The sequence below is a fragment of the Rhinolophus sinicus genome, chromosome 1 (assembly GCF_057876585.1).
Source record: "Rhinolophus sinicus isolate RSI-liver-muscle chromosome 1, RSI-T2T, whole genome shotgun sequence".
Classification (NCBI taxonomy): Eukaryota; Metazoa; Chordata; class Mammalia; order Chiroptera; family Rhinolophidae; genus Rhinolophus; species Rhinolophus sinicus.
The window spans coordinates 61931743-61953078 of NC_142501.1; the positions used below are offsets into that span (position 1 = coordinate 61931743).

General features: G+C 37.2%; 1 protein-coding gene and 1 non-coding gene across 3 annotated transcripts in view; one reads left to right on the top strand and one right to left on the bottom strand.

Annotated features, from left to right (window-relative positions):
- Positions 1-21336, bottom strand: part of TAFA2 (TAFA chemokine like family member 2) — a 396027-nt gene that overhangs the window by 302139 nt on the left and 72552 nt on the right. The window lies entirely within an intron of this gene.
- LOC141570224 (U6 spliceosomal RNA) lies at positions 19147-19250 on the top strand. Its single transcript, XR_012494235.1, has one exon. It is a non-coding gene; the product is annotated as a U6 spliceosomal RNA (small nuclear RNA).

Sequence of the window (21336 nt, forward strand, 5' to 3'; positions counted from 1 at the left end):
GACTTTATACTTAGACTATCATAAACACTCATGCCTAGAAGCAAAGACTGGACAAAGAAGCAGTACAGATATCAGAAATATATCTGACTGATAAGCTGTGAGAAATACTCTAAAACCCAACCAGAGAATTTACTTTGTTTTCTTTTACCCATAATCCGTAGAGTTGAAAATAAATCTCACATTAACAAAAAAAAAAAAAAATTGTGAGAGAAAAGTTATAGATAAGACATGTTGACATCGATTAAAACATTTACTAAGGCTTTTTTGATAACAGCTGTTGTTCCTCTATGCCACATAACCTAGAAGATATACTCAAAATTCAGTTCTTTTGATGATTTCAATTAAAAGAATATCAAAATTTATATTTCTTTCCTCAAAAAGAGAAACAAACTTGTTAGAATTGCCTCAGAAGCCACTGTATTCATCACATATAACCTCCAGATCCACGAGGAATTCCTCAGTTGCAGCTCCTACTAAGAACTGAAAAATCCAAGTGTCATTGTTGGTCTTCTCGGACCCCTGGCTTGTCAGGCTTCTCCAAGATGAATACTCCTTTGCTATTTGTTGAGGCCCCCAAGCCCCCACTCCACATCCAACCAAAGTGATAACCACATCCCAGACTGAGATAAGGCTGTTTTCCACTGTTCCAGCCTATCCAACCTTAGATCCATCATTCAGTCCCGCGAACCTCTGTCATCAAATAAACTATGATTTATCTTTCTTTTATCAGATCTCCCTATCTCCATCCGCTCAGGGGGGATGGTGAAGAGAAGTCTTCTCTGTTCTCCAATTATTAAGAGGAGCACCATTTAAGTTTTAGGCCCATTTCCTCAATTATTAGTCATATACTATGTTATAAATCATAAATAGGACTGGATTTCTCCCAGAAACCAACCAAAGTTAAAGTGAAAAGACGATTTACATGAAACTTCAAAAATCTAAAGAGAAGACCTATTCTGAAACTCATTGCCCCCATTTCTTCTTCAGATGAAAGAAAACTTTTCAGTGGTATGTTTGGTACATTACATTAGTTTCTTATGTTTTATCCCAATCTTAGTAAATTGAAACAAATTAAGTCTGATTAACCATATTTACAGGAGGATAACTTCTAGGCTATAATGGTCATAAAAAAAACAAGAGCAACAGAAGAAAGTTAACTGATAAGGTGGCCAACATAAATTAAATAAATAACTCTCAAGCTGGCACAAGAATTTATGATTCTGAAAAGTAAACATTTATTTGCCTTAGAAACTTCACTTGAATATCTTCTTTTATTCATTCATTCCACATTTTACTATGTGCCAAGCCCCGATGAAAGGACTAAGGGATACAATATAGAGCAAGGCAGGCACAATCCATGATGTCATAGAGCTTATATTTTATTGGAGTGATAGAAATCAAAAACTAGAATAGGTACCATGCACCGTATACAAAAAATAATTTCAAATGGATCAAAGATCTAAAAAGCAAGAGCTAAAATTATAAAACTCCTAGAAGAACACATAGGGAAAATGCTTCATGACATTGGATTTGGCAGTTATTTCTTGGATATAATATCAAAAGAAAAAATAGATAATTTAGACTTCCTTAAAATTAAAAATATTTGTGCATCAAAGGACACTATCAACAGAGTTAAAAGGCAACTCATAGAATGGGAGACAATATCTGCAAACCATATATCTGGTAAGGAACTGTCTTAAAACATGGGCAAAGGGCTTGTTGAATAGTTCTTTCTCCAAAATGGGGATACAAATGGACAATAAGCAGATGAAAAGATGCTCAACATCACTAACAATTGGGGAAATACAAATCAAAACCACAGTAAAATACCACTTCACATCCATTAGAATGACTATTATTAAAACAAAACAAAACCCACACAGGAAATGAGTATGGGTGAGGATGTGGAAAAATTCAAACCCTGTTCATTGCTGGTAGGAGTATAAAATGGTTCAGCCACCATGGAAAACAGTATGGTGAACCCTGAGAAACCTAAACATAGACTTACCATATAATCCAACAATTCCATTTCTGAGTATACACCCAAAAGATTTGAAAGTAGGGACAGGAACAGGTATCTATATGCCCATGTTCAACGGAGTATTATTCACAACAGCCAAAAGGCAAAAGCAAGTGTCCATCAACAAATAGATAAAGAAAATATGGTATATACATACACAATGGAAATATCACTCAGCCTTAAAAAGGAAAAGAGATTCTGGCACATGCTACAACATAGATGAACTCTGTGCTAAGTGAAATAAGCCAGTCAAAAAAGAACAACTACTGTGTGGTTCCACTTACATGAGGTACTATGAGTATTCAAACTCATAGAGACAGAAAACAGAAGGGTGGGAGCTAGGGGTTGAGGGAAGGGAGAAATGGGAAGTTATTTTTTAATCGGTATGACATTTCAGTGTAGGAATATGAAAAAAGTTCTGAAGATGGTTGCACAACAATGTAAATGTACTTAATGTCACTGAACTGTACATTTAAAATTGGTTAACATGGTAAATTTTATATCATGTATATTTTACAACAATTTTTAAAAAATAGGATAATTTCAGACATTAAGAAGTGCTATAAAGAAACAATATGACAAAGTGATAGGAGAAAGGCTAAAGATAGCACCAGAGGAGGTGACATTTTTCTGAGACTGAATAATAAGAGTCAGAAAGGTGAGATCTGGAAGCTGGGAGGAAGCATTGTAGGCAGAGCCAAAACAAATACATGAGCTTTGCATTTGATGAACTAGAAAGATGGCCCAGTAAAGTGAGTGCTAGGATTATATTGATGTGGGATGACCTACAAGAGATAGGTAAGGAAATGCAAGAAGGGAAGCAGTGTGAATTTTCTTTTAAGGACACTGGAACCTAGGGAGATTCGGGAGCAAGGGAATTATGTGATCTAATTGTGTGTAAAGATGATTTTGACAGCTGTGTAGAAAACAAATCATAGCAAATAAAAAATAAATTAAAAATAAATCACAGAAAACAAATCAAAGCCAATAAACTAGGAGCGGTTATCACAGTACAGAGTAGACATGGTAATGGCTTGGAATAGATGACAGCAGTGGAGACGGAGACAAATGAGTGCATTTAACATACGTTTTGAAGGTAAAGCCAACAAATATTTTTGATTTATTTATGGATAGGGTAATCATACATTGACTGTTCACCTGGGACAAAGCTAATTTTTTCTATTGTCCTAGCGCCCTGTACAGTTAGTGCCTCTTTTATTCTCAACATTATCCCAGTTTGGACAATAAATAATATAGTCACGGTAGCTATGGGAAATAAAAGATAAAGAAGAATCAAGGATGACTCTTCAACTTGATCAACTACAAGTGTGTGGTACTGATATATCAAAAATGGTCTATAAACCGTATCATTAAGGAAGGAAAGATATTTGTTATATTCATGAGTCCTTTTTATCCATCATCATTCAAGAATCCCATGTTTCTCTTTCCATCTCAATTCAGTAGATATGTATGCATCTCAAAACTTCAGTAGAAAAAAAAAACTAAGGCAAATTGAATTAGCCAGCTAAATGATAATTCGAATAACTGGCCAGAAAATAAAGAAAAAAGAGCAATTTTCAGGAAGGAACAGCCTATACAGGTTAAGATGCGACCCTGGTCCTTCTGCTCAGGCAGAGACGAAGATCATGGAAGGTGATCTTTGGTCTCGCAAGACTGTGATAGAATGAGCTGGAGCCTGGAGCCTGCAATGGGCTTATATCACTAAGTGAAAAGAAGGAAAGACTCTCAAGGAAACTCTCAGGGAAAAGTGCCCTAAAGCGAGACCACTTGAGCCACAGAAAATGCACAGGCAATTGGTTAGCAAACACATCAAAAGTAAGGAACTAAGGCTACATAAGAACTCTTCTTTAGAAAGAGGATAATGGCACAAGAATACCTTACATCTAGATAATTAGAAGTGATGAAGATAGCCCTGTGTAAAATTAGTAGTCAAAGAAATATGTTTGGTTATTTGGAAGTCGTCATTTCCTGAGATACTCTCAAGTATTTATTATTTTGCCTTGTAAGAAAAAAAAAAAAGAAAAACCCAGAACGATGTGGCCTGAAGAAATACTTGCTATCTATTCTCCTCACAAAACAAAAAACAAACAAAAAAATAACCTCTTATAAAACAGTACTGCTTTTTCTTTTCTTTTATCTAAAGGAGAAACAGCAGCAATGAAAAAAATACTCTAAATGTTTTTCTTAATTCTAAAGTTCAACAGACTTCCTCAAGGCCAGGGCCAAAAAACCAACCCTGAGATAATTGTTAAACCAAATTAACACCAAAGCTTACTACTACAAGTATTGTCCTTTTTTTTTTAATTTTATTGTATTAAATTTATTGGGGTGACAATTGTTAGTAAAATTACATAGATTTCAGGTGTACAATTCTGTATTACATCATCTATAAATCCCATTGTGTGTTCATCACCCAGAGTCAGTTCTCCTTCCATCACCATATATTCGATCCCCCTTACCCTCATCTCCTGTCCTTTATTATTATTTGAAGGCCAGTTAGTTAAGATTAAAACATCTTACTACAAAATGAACCGACATTTTTTTAAGTAACGGATAATTGACTGGGTTCTGGCAGTTCATGTGATCTGGGTAAAGAAGCAAATAGAAAAATGAGTTGTATTTCAGGTGGAACTGTTGCACTTCATCTGCTACCCATAATTTCCAGACTATTTTAAGCCTCAGTTTTGTGAGCCATCTACATATGATTTCCAGTATTACCCTAAATGGAAGAACGCTAGCAGTGCCCAAGGACTCAATGATGATTTTCTTAATTTTAGTCCTTGGTTTTGTCAGTTGATAGCCTCAGGATGAGCCAAACAGGATATGAAGAGCAGCAGGACTTAACTAGAGTCTAAATTCAGCTGTAACATCATAAGCAGGAAGGGGGGAGAGAGAGAATATGAATCCCTAAAGGCCAATTGAATCTACTCTATATTCCTGTTGACTTGGTCCAATCTTTTAAATATGTATGATTCACAGAAGTATCTGAATGATCTTTTAAAAACCACCAAGCTGAAACAAGTAATTGCTAAAAAGTCATTAGAATTGAAGGTTGGGTGAAGTCCACTATTTTTTCAGGTTTTCAAGATCAACAGCTATGGAAAACATATTTGATTAGGCTTTGCCTGTGCAAATATCACTCATCTTGCCACTGTCATTTGCTTTTATTCCCTTCACAGAGTTCTTTAACCACAGATACTTCCACAGATCCATCAAACCTCACTCATCATTGTATCCTGTACTCTAAATTAAGCTGGATATCATTTAGATGTTATCCTTTATGAGTTGTGTGCTCCCTAAATAATATCAATTCTCACAAGACTGCCTGAATATTGTGTTCCACGCATAGTTACCTTCAGGCCCTTGCAGTGACTGCTCATTTTACTTAACATTAGAGTCTCCCTTGGTTTCAGTTCACATTCAGATCCTGGCTTTTTCGATGGGTAAAATATCACCATGACTTGAAAACAGTCTCTAACCTCTAGGTTCAGAAGAGTTAAGCTCTTGGGGAATATCTTCAAGAATTTCAATTAATGGACTGATTTGAAAGCTTTCTCTACAGAAAAGTGATTAGCTATAGGAATTTGGACTCTGGACAACATCTCCTGGCAGTCATTTATACATGCATAATCTAATAGAAAATTTTCAAACTCTACCACAAAGTTATCAAAATTTTACTGCAACATTAAAGAAAATAGAAAATAAAATATGTCTCTAGTTTAGAAAATAGAAGCATACTTTTACAGTTTAGAGAATAGTGGGATTTTTAAACAGAACAGTTGGCATTACAATCTGCTGATTTAGAAAGAGAAAGAGCTTGCCTCAAGACTGTATGAATAAGACATTTTCCTTTGGCAATTGAAGAAAAATTGGAGACTGAAATAGAGTCACCACCAATCCAAGTGCTAGAGCCTCAAGGTCAACTGAAAAACTCATCTATTTTCTACCTCTTTTCCACAATCATCTAATCATTCCCTTTTCTTTCATGTTGAACAAGTTTTTTTTCCTAAAAATAAGAAACCCAATTACAACCTTCATTTTCCAGAGCAAATATTTCTAGTTAGATCAAGATGAGTGAGCAAAAGTTCTCTTCTTTTGTTGTTCAGTCCTTTCCAGAAATCTGCCACTTTTGTTGAAACATTTCATAAATCCTCCAGAAGATAGCCAGTAGGGCCTAAATTAGATTTCTAATTAAGACTAGATAATGCTGGCAAAGCTGGATTCTTCACTACATATATACAGATATCTGTGCCTATTCTCCATTGTTTTGTCACCTTCAGGAAATTCGAACAAAAGATTTGAATATTCACACACATCACAGAGCAAAATTAAGCAAACAGGCATTGTAAAGTGCTTACTATGTGCCAAGCATTTTGCTAGGTGCAGATATATCCTTTCCTTATCTCAGGTTGCCAACACAAAGACTTGGCTTTAAGTCCCACAGCAAGTTCCACGTTTCTCATCCAAGTTTTCTGCGACTGTTCCAGTCCACAGTGATTTTGTTTTTCTAAGCAACTACAGCATTTACGTCTCTATTTCTCATTTTTATTCAAGGCAGTGAATGTCCACTTGACATTAAATAACATCATTACAGAGGTCGGCATATGCCTCGCATACAGTAGATGTATATTAAATATTTGCCTCCCTCTTTAGCATAATGTGTCTATTTACATAAACACACAGAAATTCGTTATGTAATGTCTCTCCAGATACAGTCCTTACATTTTTATGCCATGTACATTACAACCTTCTATCACTAAAGGGTAGAGAAGAGGAAGCCCATCAAAGTACCCATGAAGAACTGATAGATCAATTGGTAGTTGGACCCAGAAATTCAGATCTCATAAAGTTATTTGCCATCGTTTCTCATTACTCGTATCTCCAGTGCAATCATTTGAAGGCCCCAAATTAAAAGCCACACCTAGGTGATTCCAGTCCCTACGTATTCATTTAATGATTTGTCAAATTGAAGGCAAAGGGCAAGCTCAATCACAATACATTTCCATAACTGTCTCAGACCTGCTCTAAGAAAGAGACTTTGAAGCATCATTTCAAGAGTTGCTATTAGGTGCTTTAATGAGTTTCCAATGAAGTGTAAAGCAGTATAATGACTGTCAACAGGGTATCAAGTTGAGTGACATATTATTTTCAGCTGATTATTATCTGGTGTGATATTGAGCAACAATACTGAATCCTTTGAAGACTTAAAATTATTTTTAAGAATATAAATAATACCCACTGCTACGTCTATCCACCCATCGGCATCTATTCCCACAAACTTTACCTTCTTTCTTGATAACATGGAACCCTCTGTGCTTCTAGCTAAGATCTACCGTCCATTTGTGCACTAGATCCCATCCCCTCACACCTCCTCAGGAACACTGATCCAGCTCTTCTTTCCTCACTCTTTCTTATATGAGCAGATTGTTCCTCTATTAGATCTATATCTAGATCTATAATAGACACACAAACATTCTGTGATTTCTCCCATTTTATATTAATTAAAAAAAAAAACACTTTCTTGACCTCATTCCCCTGTAAGTTCATCTCCTAATTTCCTAATCACCTAATTTCTCTCCAACCCTTTACAGCAAACTTCCTTAAAGGAGATGGTTAAACTCCTATCTCCAATATCTAGCTTTCATTCTCTCCAATCAGGCTTTCATTCCCTCCAAAACCACCCCTATCAAGGTCACAAATGACCCTTCAACTTTACATATTCCATGGTCAGTTTTCAGTCTTCAGATTATTTGACACAAGCAATCATCCCAGTTACCATGAAATATCTTTCTGACTTCCCCAACACGACATTCACCTGGTTTTCCTTCCACTCATTTTAACCCTCTTCACTGATTCCTGCTCAACCAACTTCTAATAACCCAATGTCTAGAACAGGACCTAGAACATGGCAGATGTCCAATATAGATCCTTTGAATTAAGGAATGAATAAATGAATCAATCAATCTCATTAACAAATGTATTGAAAATCTACTAAACTAGGTTACAAGATGGCTCCAAGGTTAAGGGTATGGTTTTTTGTTGTTGTTGTTTTAAGTATTTTCCTGTTTGCAAGAGTATTCTATCGAGGGAGTAAAGGCATAATGTTTAAATTTCTTTAAAGAGTTTCAGAGACACGGACCCTGCTAAACATCTCCCTCCAAATCCCTCCAAATTTATAAAACCATTATAATAAAATGAACGATTACCATTTATTATTGGCCAGATATTAGTTTCCAGTCAACTTTACACATCAATAGAGATTTTCTTTACAATGTAATAACTTTATCGTCCATTTATATCCTCTTTATAATCAATACATCCAGTATACTTACGGATATTTGATAGGACTTAGTACACAGCTTTATTATTTTAGACTATTATAAAAGGCTTGGTTGTTACAGTTTTGTATTTAAAATGCATTATTGCTACAGCTCTGATTTATTTGATTTTCTGTCATTGGTTAGAAGTAAAATCTCCAACAATATTTTTCCTTTGGGATGATATTATTTGCTTTATAGAACGATTTTTAGGAATGTGTTGTGATATAAATCAATGACTGAATGCATTTATATGTTTTTAACATAAGCTACTCTTGTGTGCATGCTGTGGGTTTATCAAAGTAGTATTGATGATAGAAATGAAGATTTCAAATATGTGTAATTAGAATGATAAATGTTTAATGGTAAGATCCAACGATAACAAAAATAGATTGCATATTGACATTGCTAGACATTTTTTTTTTAAAACTAATAGAATTCACACATTCAAATGAATTTTGGCTTCAAAGTTGTTATGTATCTTAAAAGCAAAGAATCAACAAGACCCACTGGGGAATCTAAATTTTAGTTAAAAAGATAATAACTACTAGAACTTATAAATCCAAATAGGTGTTGTTCTCCTCAGAGAGATAATCTTGCAAGGCTGCACCATATTCCTCTGATAGTGCCATATGCTCAGAACTTTTGTGGAACTCCGCCTTCAAAAAAGTCACCAAAATCCACATCACACACTTCTGATTGTCCTCAGAGGACTACATGTTCATACTTTGAGCGTGGATTTCTTTTACAGAACCAAAATGATTTGGTGTCAAGTCCAATAAATCAGGTGAAGGATAAAATTGAGTAATACTATCTTGAATCTAAAACAAGATTTAACTACAAAATAAAAAGACAGACGTACTTGTAAAGTTTGTAAATTTGCTCTGAAGGCAAGTCCAAAAGAGGATATTTTAACATGTCCTCAGCAATTGTAGCAGGGTTCATATGGGTGCAACCTCCAGGGGTGAATGCTTTGAGAAGTAGTAGGCACTTTGATTATACATTCAGGAACTTTGCGTTTTTCAAATTCCTTCCTGTGGATACTTGTAAATTCAGGTGCCTAGGAGCCAACCTTCCCCATCCTTCTCAGGGTTGGTCTCTCAACTTTAAAACCATGTTTATCACTGACTTAAGTGGTTCTTGGCTTTATTAATAAAGAATTTTAGGAATAAATTAATTTACCTTTCAAAATTTCAAATGGACACATAACATAGGGAAAAACAGAACAAATACAAACTTAAATTTTACCCCTGAATTATCTAATATATTTACTTGTTTATTTATTTTGGCTAACACTGAATGTCACACTCTTCCAGATACTGTTCTAAACACATTGAACATATTAATTCATTTCATCATTATAGGAGACTTATAAAATATATTCTATTACTAGATTCATTTTTAAAATGAACTAAACTCAGAGAGATTAAGAAACCTCCAAAAATCATATACATCAAAGAGGCAGAGCCAGGATAGAAACACAGGCAATTGAATCTACAGCCTGCTCTCCAAACTACAGTACTTATTGCTTAGAAAACTGTCCAAATTGTGACAAATTGAAATATGCATGTTTCAATGGTAATATAATTTGCAGGAATGAGGAGAGATAACAGCAAAACATCAGTGATTGACAAATTCTCCTTAACTGCATAGCTTTCCAAATGCTAAGGATGTTTCTAATGGTAATTATACCTGCTTACCTACCTTCAGATCTCAGGTCCCAGACCTCATAGATAAGGCCTTGCTAAGGTTTTTGAGTGTTGCAGTGAAAATATATGGCTTTCACACTCTTAGAAAACTTCTCTACCTCATGATATGTATAACCACAAAAGCATCGTAAGCATGAAACCATGGGAGTAGGAAATGCAAGGTCTTTAAGTGTCAGATACTGTCCTTGGTGCTTACACTGTACCTGAGAGAAAGGATATAATTCCCACCCTGCTGGAGTTAACATCTTGAGGGGTAGACAGTCAAGAAACAAGTAAACAAATGCGTATTATTTGAATTTATGAGGGAAATAAACATGACACTGTGGTAGAGAATAAAGGGATGGTTAGGAAAGATCTAGAAAACCATGGTCAGCCCAACACACCAAAACCATTTAAGGCCTGATGTTACAGCAGTGAATACAATGTACAAGTGCCACAGCAAGAAATTATTAATCCAGTGTCCACATTTGAGTGGCATGGCTCAATGAAATTCTTTTAATAAGGCAAGCCCCCATGAGTTGATAGGCCCAACTCTCACACTCGTCTAAAAAGGGTTAAAAGGCAAAAAATACCTCTTACCTAAAGGATCCTTATTCAATTAAACTTTAGGTGAGGTTTTGAAAAACACAGGAGATTTCAAAAAGTGCTCAAGGATTTTCGGGTCAACATGGTAGAGTAGGTAAGCACTGTGCCTACACGCCTCCTTTCATAACCAGATCAAAATTACAACTAAACTACAAACAACCATCGAGAATCACCTGAAGTCTAGCTGAACCAAAGCCCTACAACTAAGAACATATAGAAGAAGCCACTTTGAGAATGGTAGGATGGGCAGAGATGCAGAACGGGCTAGTCTCACACCCATGTGTGACCATTAAAACTCGGTAGGGATAGCTCAGCTGCAGAAGTACCTCTGGAGGACTAAGGGGTCCCAGTCCCACACCAGGGTCCCAGCCCAGGGTTCCAGTGCCAGGGAGAGAAGTCCCTATAAATTCTGGCTGTGAAAATCAGTGCAGATTGGAGCTGAGTGAGACAAAGGAAGGCAGCAGTACCAGGCGCTCCTCTTAAAGGACTAACTCACTGATGGAATCACTTGCTCTGACCTCCAGGGCTGGGGCAGCAGATCGAAAAGCACCAGAGACACACAGGGAAGAACTGAGTTGACTGGCTTCAAGGCAAGAGCTGGAGGGGCAGCTTTCTCACACATGGAGAAGCTGGCAGAAATCATTGTTTCTTTGTTGATCCCTATCCCCTCCCAGCAAGCAGATGCAGGCAGCTGCCATATCTGAGTCTCTATCAACTGTGTTAACACCATTAATTTGCCCCACCCTGGTCATTTCCAGAGACCCTGCCCCACCTAATTTTGGGACGAACCCAAGCGAGTGGTTATTCCAAACAAACAGCCTGTCTTGGTTCATACTGTGGGCTTCCTAAAATATCTCAAAGGTTCACAAAATGCAAATAAGCAGTATCTGGCTTTGGCATGTCCCATACCTCTTACTAAGCAACCCTAAGCCCAGCACTAGTCACAGGTGGTCTCTTACACAGCTGGAACTCTCAAGGCACCTCCAAGCCCAACATAGGTGGCAGCCATCTGTGGATTGCTTTGTGGCTCATGCCAGGTGGTCCCAGGAAGGGCACAGGCTGCAGCTAAACTTGGCCTGCAGTGGAGACCCTCCCAGGAGGTCCTGGGATCCAACACACCTAGAGGCCAGCTTCCAGAGCATCTGCAAGGAATGATCCAGCATCTGCAAGGATGATCCAGCCATCTGCAAGGACAACACATTCCAAGGGCACACTGGGTAGGCACCAGAGTCCAGCTAAAGCTAATCCTGTTCTGTAGGGTCAGACCCTTCACTACAGCTCCTCCACTGTAGTCATGACCGGTCCTCACAAACAATCAACCCAAGAGTGAAACTCTCACATTGATATGGAAACAGAAGCCAAGGCTCAACTACAGCAGGAGAGCACACACAGCCCACACAAGTGACACTCCTGGAGCACCCAGCTCTGATGGCAAGGAAGACTGCAACATTGGGCCCCACCAGACACATACTACATAAGGCCACTCTACTAAGACTGGGAGACATAGCAGCCCTACTTAATACATAGAAACAAGCACAGGAAGGCAGGCAAAATGGGGAGACAAAGAAACATGTCCCAAATAAAAGAACAGAACAAAGCTACAGAAAAACAAAATGGAGACAAACACTCTACCAGATGCAGACTTCAAAACACTGGTTATGAGGATGCTCAATAATCTCAGGGAGACCTTTAACAAAGATATAGGGAGTATTAAAAACAGAGATAGAAAATATAAAAAAGAACCAGTCAGAAATAAAGAGTACAATAACTGAAACAAAGAATACATTAGAGAGAATCAACAGTAGATTAGATGATGCAGAGGATCAAATCAGCAACTTAGAGGTAAAGGCAGCAGAAAACATCCAACCAAACAGCAAAAAGAAAAAAGAATCCAAAAAAATGAGGATAGTTTGAGGGACCTCTGGGACAACATCAAGCCTACCAACATTTACATCATAGGGTTACCAGAAGGAAATTAAAAAGAGCAAAGAATTAAGAACCCATCTGAAGAAACAATGATGGAAGATTTCCCTAACCTGCTGAAAGACATACAAGCACAGGAAGCACACAGAGTCCCAAACAAGATGAACCCAAAAAGGCCCACACCAATATACATCAGAATTAAAATGCCAAAGTTTAAAGACAAAGAAAGATTCTTAAAAGCAGCAAGAGAAACGCAGTTAGTTACCTACAAGGGAGCTCCCGTAAGACTGTCAGCATATTTCTCAACAGAAACTTTGCAGGCCAGAAGGGATTGGCAGGAAATATTCAAAGTGATGAAAAGCAGGTACCTACAGCCAACATTACTCTACTCAGCAAAGCTATCATTTAGAATTGAAGGGCAGATAAAGATCTTCCCAGACAAGAAAAAGCTAAAGGAGTTCATCATTGCCAACCCAATATTACAAAGAATCTTAGAGGGACTTCTTTAAGATGAGAGTGGGGTTAGGGATGGGTAAAAAGGGGAAAGGATTAAGAAGTACAAATTGGTTGCTACAAAGTAGTTATGGAGATGTAGGGTATAGCACAAGGAATATAGTTAATAATATTTTAATAACTATGTATGGTGTCAGATGGGTACTAGATTTATCAAGGTGATAGATGGGAGGGGGGTTGTGGGGCAGGGTGAAAAGGTGAAGGAATTAAGAAGTACAAATTGGCAGTTACAAAAATAGTCATAGGTAAGTAAAGCATAGGAAATATAGTCAATAATACAGTAGTAACTATGTATAGTGCCAGGTGGGTATTAGACTAGTCAGGGGGATGACTTCTTAAATTATATAAATGTCTAACTACTATGCTGTACACCTAAAATTAATATAAAATAATACTGAATGTCAATTGCCATTGAAAAATGAAAATGGGGGGTGGGGTGAAGGAGAATAGGAGGTTCAAATTTCCAAGTATAAAACAAATAAGTCTTGGGGATGTATTATACAGCATAGGGAATATAGTCAATAATATTGTGAGGGCATGGTACAGTGTAGGATGGTTTCTTGACTTATGGTGATCACTTCTTTAGGTATATAAATGTTGAATAACTATGGTTTATACATGAAACTAATAATATTGTATGTTAGCTATATTTTAATAAAAATCTTTTTTTTAAAAACCACACAGGAGTTTCCAGTAATTTGCATCCATCCTCCCTGTTGTATCATTAAACTTGTGTACCCTTGCATTGCTTATTTTCCGATTCATATTAATACAAAATAAAAAAAATTTTGCTCAAAGATGAAGTCATTTCTTGCAGGTCCTCAAGTATGAACCAAGTCTTTGTGAGCTGGCCTACCTCAGAGAGCCTCACTGAGGATATAATATTTAAACCGAAATCTAAAAGAAAAGAAGGAGCCAGTTATACAAAGCCCCAAGAAAAGAGCATTACAGATCTGGTTCAAAGAGTGAACTTCTACAAAAACTGATATTAGGAAGATGGCTCTCAATATTGCTGTATCTTCCTTAATACCTTTTTACATTACTATTTCTCACTACCATGAAGCTAGCATCTCATGGTAAGATGTGAAAGCTGTTATCAAGAAAAGCATAGGGGTGGGGCGGCCGGATGGCCTCAGTTGGTTAGAGCGTGAGCTCTTAACAACAAGGTTGCTGGTTCAATTCCCACATGGGATGGTGGGCTGCACCTCCCACAACTAGATTGAAAGCAGAGACTAGATTTGGAGCTGAGCTGCGCCCTCCACAACTAGATTGAAGGACAATGACTTGACTTGGAGCTGATGGGTCCTGGAAAAACACACTGTTCCCCAACATTCCCCAATAAAAATTTTTTAAGAAAAGAAAGCCATAGGGGTGACTTTTGGTTCTCTTCTTCAGAGAACTTATTTGTTGGTGGGCTGTTAATATCTTTTAGCACAGCCCAACTCCCCAGATGAATCCGGCGACTCCTTTCTTGATGTTAAAGATATTGTATAGATTGAGACGTGCTCTTTCAAAAGTCAAGCATCCACACATCACTAATAATAAAAATACTAAAATCACATAAGTACAATAGAGAAAACATAAAGATGAGGGTGCTCTTCTCTAAGTATATCTGAATAAAAAAACCATTTTTTAAAAAAATAGGATGAGATAGTAAGAATGTAGCACATCACAATGTGATCCTATTCACAGATAAGGAAATGCAAAATACTAATGAAAAAGCAGGGGAATAAAGTTTATTTGAAAAGATTTACTAAATTGGGTAATAATGATTTATTATTATAAATAATAATTTATAATCCAGAATTACAAATCCCAATTACAAATGGGTGTCTCCTTTTGTAAGTATTCCCAGAAGAAGGTAAATGATCAAATTTTGCCTTTGAATTATTTTTCATGAAAATTCCTCTAAAGTATACAAGGCAACTTCCTGTATTTCAATAATGAAAAATCAATGTTACAGATGATGTCAGACTGGACAGAGGAGCTCGTGTTGAACCATAGGCACAAATGGCTTAGCTTGTCACTTAAAGACAGTGTGCAAACTGTTCCCCAGGCTGCTAAACTATACTGATTGCCAGACCTCCCAAATGTCACACTGATTTGCACAGGGGCTGTTGAGCAGGAGGTACATGTGCCTGTGCATGTCCTCATGGGGCACATGCCTAAAATCACACAGCCCTGTGCCCCAGGCAGAAATGATGCTCCGTGGGCTTTGTGCATGTAGCTCTCCTTTGACTCCACCATCAGACTGTCTACTGTTGTTTACCACCCTCTTGCTATTTCTAAGCTTTGTAGTCAGCTATTGCAAGCTGTTTCTAATCTCCCCTATTCCCTTTCCATTTCTTCACTGATTATTCAAAAAAAAAGCATGTACTGGGTAAGAATTATGTCCCAAGCACAGTCAGGCACCAAATGAACAAAACAGACATAATATCTCATTGCACAGCATTTAAAATGCAAAAGGGAGAGAGACTTTAAATAAACAAACAAATATATCCTTGCAACTTGCAGTAATACAATACTATTGGGAGAAGAACAAAAAGGAGTTTATTTAGACTTTGGTTCCTGGAAGTCTTTCTGAGGAAGTAATAATTAAACCAAGGATAAGTAGGAGAGAGCTAAGAAAACAGTGCAAAGAAGATATTCATAGAATAAGGTGCAATATGGTTTAAGTCCTAAGAAAAATAAGAGCTTGGCACATGTAAGGAATGGGAAGAAGGCTGGTCAGTGGTAACAGTGAAACTGGCATATGATGACAGGGTGGGGACAGGAGTAGGAGCCAGATCATGGCTTACGGGTCAAACTAAATATTTTGATCACGAGGATTGGCCAATGAACAGTATTGACATGGTCTGCTTGATTATATTTTAAATGACTACTCTTAGTTCTGGAAAGAACTAAGAAGAAGGCAAGAGTAGACGCTAGAAAGCCAAGTACAGGAGTATGCAGTAGTCCAAGTGGACTCCATTTCTTTTCAGTAAGTGTCTTCTGTCTCCTCCTATCGCTTCTATCCCACTCCTATATTTCATGGAAAAGCTTGATTTATTAGAGACTCTAGGATTCCTCTTTTCTTCTATCTGGCAAATCAAATAATCAATGTGAGGAAAGTTTTGGTTCTTCTCAGCTGTGTTCACATTCTTGGAAGCTGCTCTGTCATTATAACTTGAAGATGTTTTAAGCTTGTGAAGTTGATCCCCAATTAACAAAGTCTTTATATCCCCTTATATTACAAGGAGATTTTTCTTTGAATCCTATTGGACACACACAAACACACACACACACACACACACACACACACACACACACTTTTTTAAAACAGAAAATATTTACTGTATTGGAAATGGAAGGTCATTTGCCAAAATTTTATTTCCAAGAAGAATTGCAGTACCTTAACAATTTTTCACAGGGGTCTTTAACTTGAATTCCATAAACCTCTAAGGAGAGACTATGAACTAGCTCTTTGAAAAAGTATGCAAATACTTAGATCCATTTGTGCTTAGAGATTTTCCTGCAGGGTCTGTAATACTCATCAGGTTTTCAGTAGGGTTCAAAAGTGAATGACTGAGGTTAACCTGTCTATACCTAGTAAGCCTTCCCATCATCCCCACGAGCACATGACGAAGGCCTGGTCAACCAGAGTCTTCCCTGACACTGACAAATGAACAAGAAGAGAAAGAAGTTGTTCTACGGGGAGCTTAGGCTGCTACAAAGGCCATGTCCTGCCTTATGGAAAAAATCCTTCTAAATAGAACAAATGTACAAAGAAATAGAAACATGAGAAAGAAAGAAAAACAGAGAGATTTCTGCTATCATTGAAACCCTGGTTCCATTCATTAGGGCCCCAATTTTTCCTCCTTTTCCTCCAATTCTAAGATCTAACCCTGTATCCTTCCAAGCTACTTGAGTTGGTCAATTCTTTTTGTTAAGCTAGTTTGAGTTGGATCTCTCCATCACTTGCAACAGAATTAATCTTGGATAACAAAATAACCCCAAAAAGCTGAAGAAACAGTCTCTTTCATGTGGTGATCTGATATCAGACTTAAAGATATTAAAATTGTAAATAAATCAAAATACAAATTCATATTTGACCAGTTAACATTGAGAACTATTACTATGACTTAGAGACCTACAAACATTTCACTCGATTTAATTCTAGTGGCAGAAATTAAAGCCTAATTAGACACCTGTGGGAACAATTATTAAATTATATTTACACATTGAAAGTGTGCTTAATAAATCTAATAAACCATAAGATCACTTGAGGTTACAAAGCAGATGGTGTATTTTAGATAAATTTAAAGGAATTAGGCAGCTCTCATAAAATTCTTTAATCCTTTACATGTCATACAAGACTCTAAAAATTCCATGATAGAAAAGGATCTGTAGGTCTTTTCAATTTGATTCTAGTGGTAATGATAACACAAAGAGCAAAAACTGCTAAATCACAAAATATAGAAACACTCTGCCTAATCAATAGTGTAAGTCTCTAGAACATCCTCCAAATCAATAAGATATATAATAATGACAAAAAGCACCTAACAGTAAATGAAAAAAAAAAAAAAGTGAATTGTAACACAGCCCAGAGCCATTATCCGAACTATATTAAAAGTGCATTTAACACAAAAATGTGATCAGTCTTAACTTCAGTAGCACTGGTAATAAATAAAATTTATCTTTCCTCCTTCATACTAGAGAGTCATAACATTCCAGAAACCTCACAAAACTACCAAACAAATAGTTTTGAGACTCTTCGACCACCCTAGCACTTCACTACAGACTCATACCTGCCGGCTGTTAGCAGTGTCTAGATCATTCAAAGTTCATAATTACCGAGTTCAATGGTCAGTTATTGTCAGACATGTGCATTATAAATTTAAAATCCAGTCAGAGAAATAGCAATGTAGTGAAATCTCATTGAGAATGGGGTGTTTCGGATAAAGAAATATCACCAAGCAGGTAAGGAAACAAATAATGTATCAAGAGGCAGCGATGTGCCAGGCCTTTGCTGGCCGCACTTAACACACAGATGGTGCCAAAAACATGTATACACATTTTAAGAAAGGAAAACTGTATTAACGTTTCGATACTCGATATATACCGATAACAAAAGATGAATACAAGTTACATTTGATTTCACAAGAGGTGCTCAAAGGGGTTAGTACCCTGGTTCCCCTAAAATAAGACTTAGCCGAATAATCAGCTCTAATGCGTATTTTGGAGCAAAAATATATATAAGACCCAGTGTATTATATTATATTATACCCGGTCTTCTATTACAGTAAAATAAGACCAATTCTTACATTAATTTTTGTTCCAAAAGACGTGTTAGGGCTGATTGTCTGTCTAGGTCTTATTTTCAGGGAAACATGGTATCAGCCTCCAGATACTTCTGATTACAGCAAATTACTGCTTGAGCAATGTTGACCAAAGTGTCCACTTGTATACATCTTTTTGTCACCCCGGTATATGATATCATCCCAGCCTCACAGCAACCCGCATGGTGGGAAGTATCACTTCAGCTTTATAGGTAAGAAAGATAGGAAAACCACACTCACAGCATTAAGTAACGGGCCCACACCCCCTAAGCATAGACGTGAATTTGGAATGTAAACCCAGTCTAACTCCAAATCCTCTTTTCACCATACCATGCTGCCTCCTCTTAACTACCAATTTTTTTTCATTTGGACCGTACTTTAGTTAATAAATGGTTATAAAATGAGAATGAATTTCAGATGTGAATTTCCTTTTAAAATACAAAATACTGAGCACATTTCTTTAAGACCTAAGGGGTAACCAGTGATACGAAGATTTTTTTTTTCACTTTTCTTTTTCACCCCTCCAGATTAAGCTTTTGATTATTCCATTTGCTGTTATTATGTATTGTATGTACCGTAAACGCTGTCTCTTCATAATAGTAGCCTCTCCACCCAGATATGTGTGCGCGCGCACACACACACACACACACACACACTCACACACACACCTTCAGGTTTGCTCTTCCAGTCTGCTATGAGGAAACAAGATGACCATGTTGTTAAAGAACTATAGGTTTATAGTGCTCGCTTTGGCAGAACATATATTAAAACTGGAACAATACGGAGATTAGCATGGCCCTTGTGCAAGGATGACATGCAAATTCATGAAGTGTTCCATATTTTTTCATTTTAATATATTGTAGGAAAACATTAAAGAGATTATTAAAAAAAGAAGTACAGTTTTATTGAGAGTCATGGAAATTCTGGAAGAACCCAGAAAGTCAATTCCGTGTCTTCATAAGTTCTTTGAAAGCACTATTTCAGAGGCCTCCTCAGTTTATTTCCTTATTTCTAATGAAAGTTATATTCTAGAGGATTGACGTCTCAGAAAGTAGGATTAGAGATAGAAAATCACCTCCAAATACATAAAATGTGGCTGTAATTATACATTTATACAGTTTGGTCTGGGATTTCTAGCAAACAAGCTGACTTCTAAACATAGACTCTAGCAATGATTTATGAAATGGGTTCTATTTTTAATCCCTTACTCACTTGTTAGCATCACTTTAAAACATTACTTGTTATAGCCCATGTCACCCTCTTATCCTATCCAGCCTTCTTATAAAAGAAGAGTGAGAACCTGCCTGTAACAGGGAAGGTGATCATCCTGAGTGTCAAACACTGTGCTAAGCACTCCATGTGCAGTGACTCATTAACTCTCAGAACCAGCAGGCCTCACAGACATGGCTGCACTCATCATGCTCTTGAAAACTCAGTGTGCCAGTCACATGCACCACCATATTAATGCTGCTCCTTGGGGATGAACCATGCCCAACTCATGCACTGGCCTCAATGTAGGTGCTATTTTGATCCCCATTATCACCAAAACTGAGAAAAACGAGGCTTAGAAAGTTATGTATATGGTAGAGATACATCAGAAAAGAGGTCTTAATCACCATGATAAGCTACATCCTATAGTTTCTTATGGAATGCTTTTTACTTGTGAAAATGTAAGCTATACCCATTATGGGCTGAATGTTTATGCCCCCCATCCCCCACCAATTCTTCTGTTGAAATTCTAACCATTAAGGGATGGTATTAGAAGGCGGGAGGGGGTCTTTAGGAAATAACTAGGTAGTAAAGGTGGAGCCCTCATGAATGGGATCAGTGCCCTCAAAGGAAGAAACACAATAGTTTGCACTCTCTCTCTGCTTTCTGCCATATGAGGATACGATGAGAAGACTAAACCAAAAGGTTTAGTCCTTACCAAGAACCAGACCATGCTGGCAACCTGATATCAGATTTTCTTCTCCAGAACTGTAAGGAAAAAAAATGTCTGTTGTTGAAGCCACCCAGTCTATGGTACTCTGTTTGGAAGCCCAAACTGACTAAGACAACACCTATACATGCAGAAACTTAGATACACATGTGCAAACACTCGCAATGCAAAAATGGCCTAAGTGAGTAACAGATTATCCAATAACAACTAAGAAACCATCTGTGTCTCAAGAGTGCTCCAGAATTAACCAAGACACAGAAAAGTCCTGAAGACTCTCCAACATCCCTCCAACATCCCTCAAACATAAAAGCAGCTTAAGGAGCCAGCACTTCACAGTCCAGATTTCCTAACTAATAACCCATGCTCCCGAGACCCTCAAGAGCCAATATATACTTGACTCGTGGAGTTGACTCATACAGTGCCGTGGCTGACACCAAATTATCAGACCACCTCCTAAATAAGTCTAAAGGTGCAAAGAATTCACATAATGATCCCTAATCATGCTTATCATGAATTTGAACTTACATTGAAGGTATTTTACATTTACCTCGAGATGTCCACTCATCATACAATAGTTGATTACCACATTTCCTTAGATTGAGAGTTAGTTCTGCTATAAACCCAGATATGGCTCTTTTCCTGAAAAGCAAAACACTGTAGAATGCAAGTGGGTTCCAAGGTAGATCTGCAGCTGATGGGCTGCAGGAGCCTAGATGAACCTTCTAGAAGAGCACTCCATCAGAGGGCATGCACCATTACCACCCTACATAGAACGTTTTACTTCAACACAGTAAGGATGGATCACTTCTGGAGTCTGTTTGAGAACCCATTCATTTTTCACTAATATTTAATGAGTACGTATTCTAGGTCTAATTCTAGGTTTAGCATTAGACAATGGCATATTGAAATGAATAAGGAATAGTCTCTGTCCTCAAGGAACTCACAACCAAGGGAAAGAGGAAAATATGAAAAATTCTAAAACACATAGCAA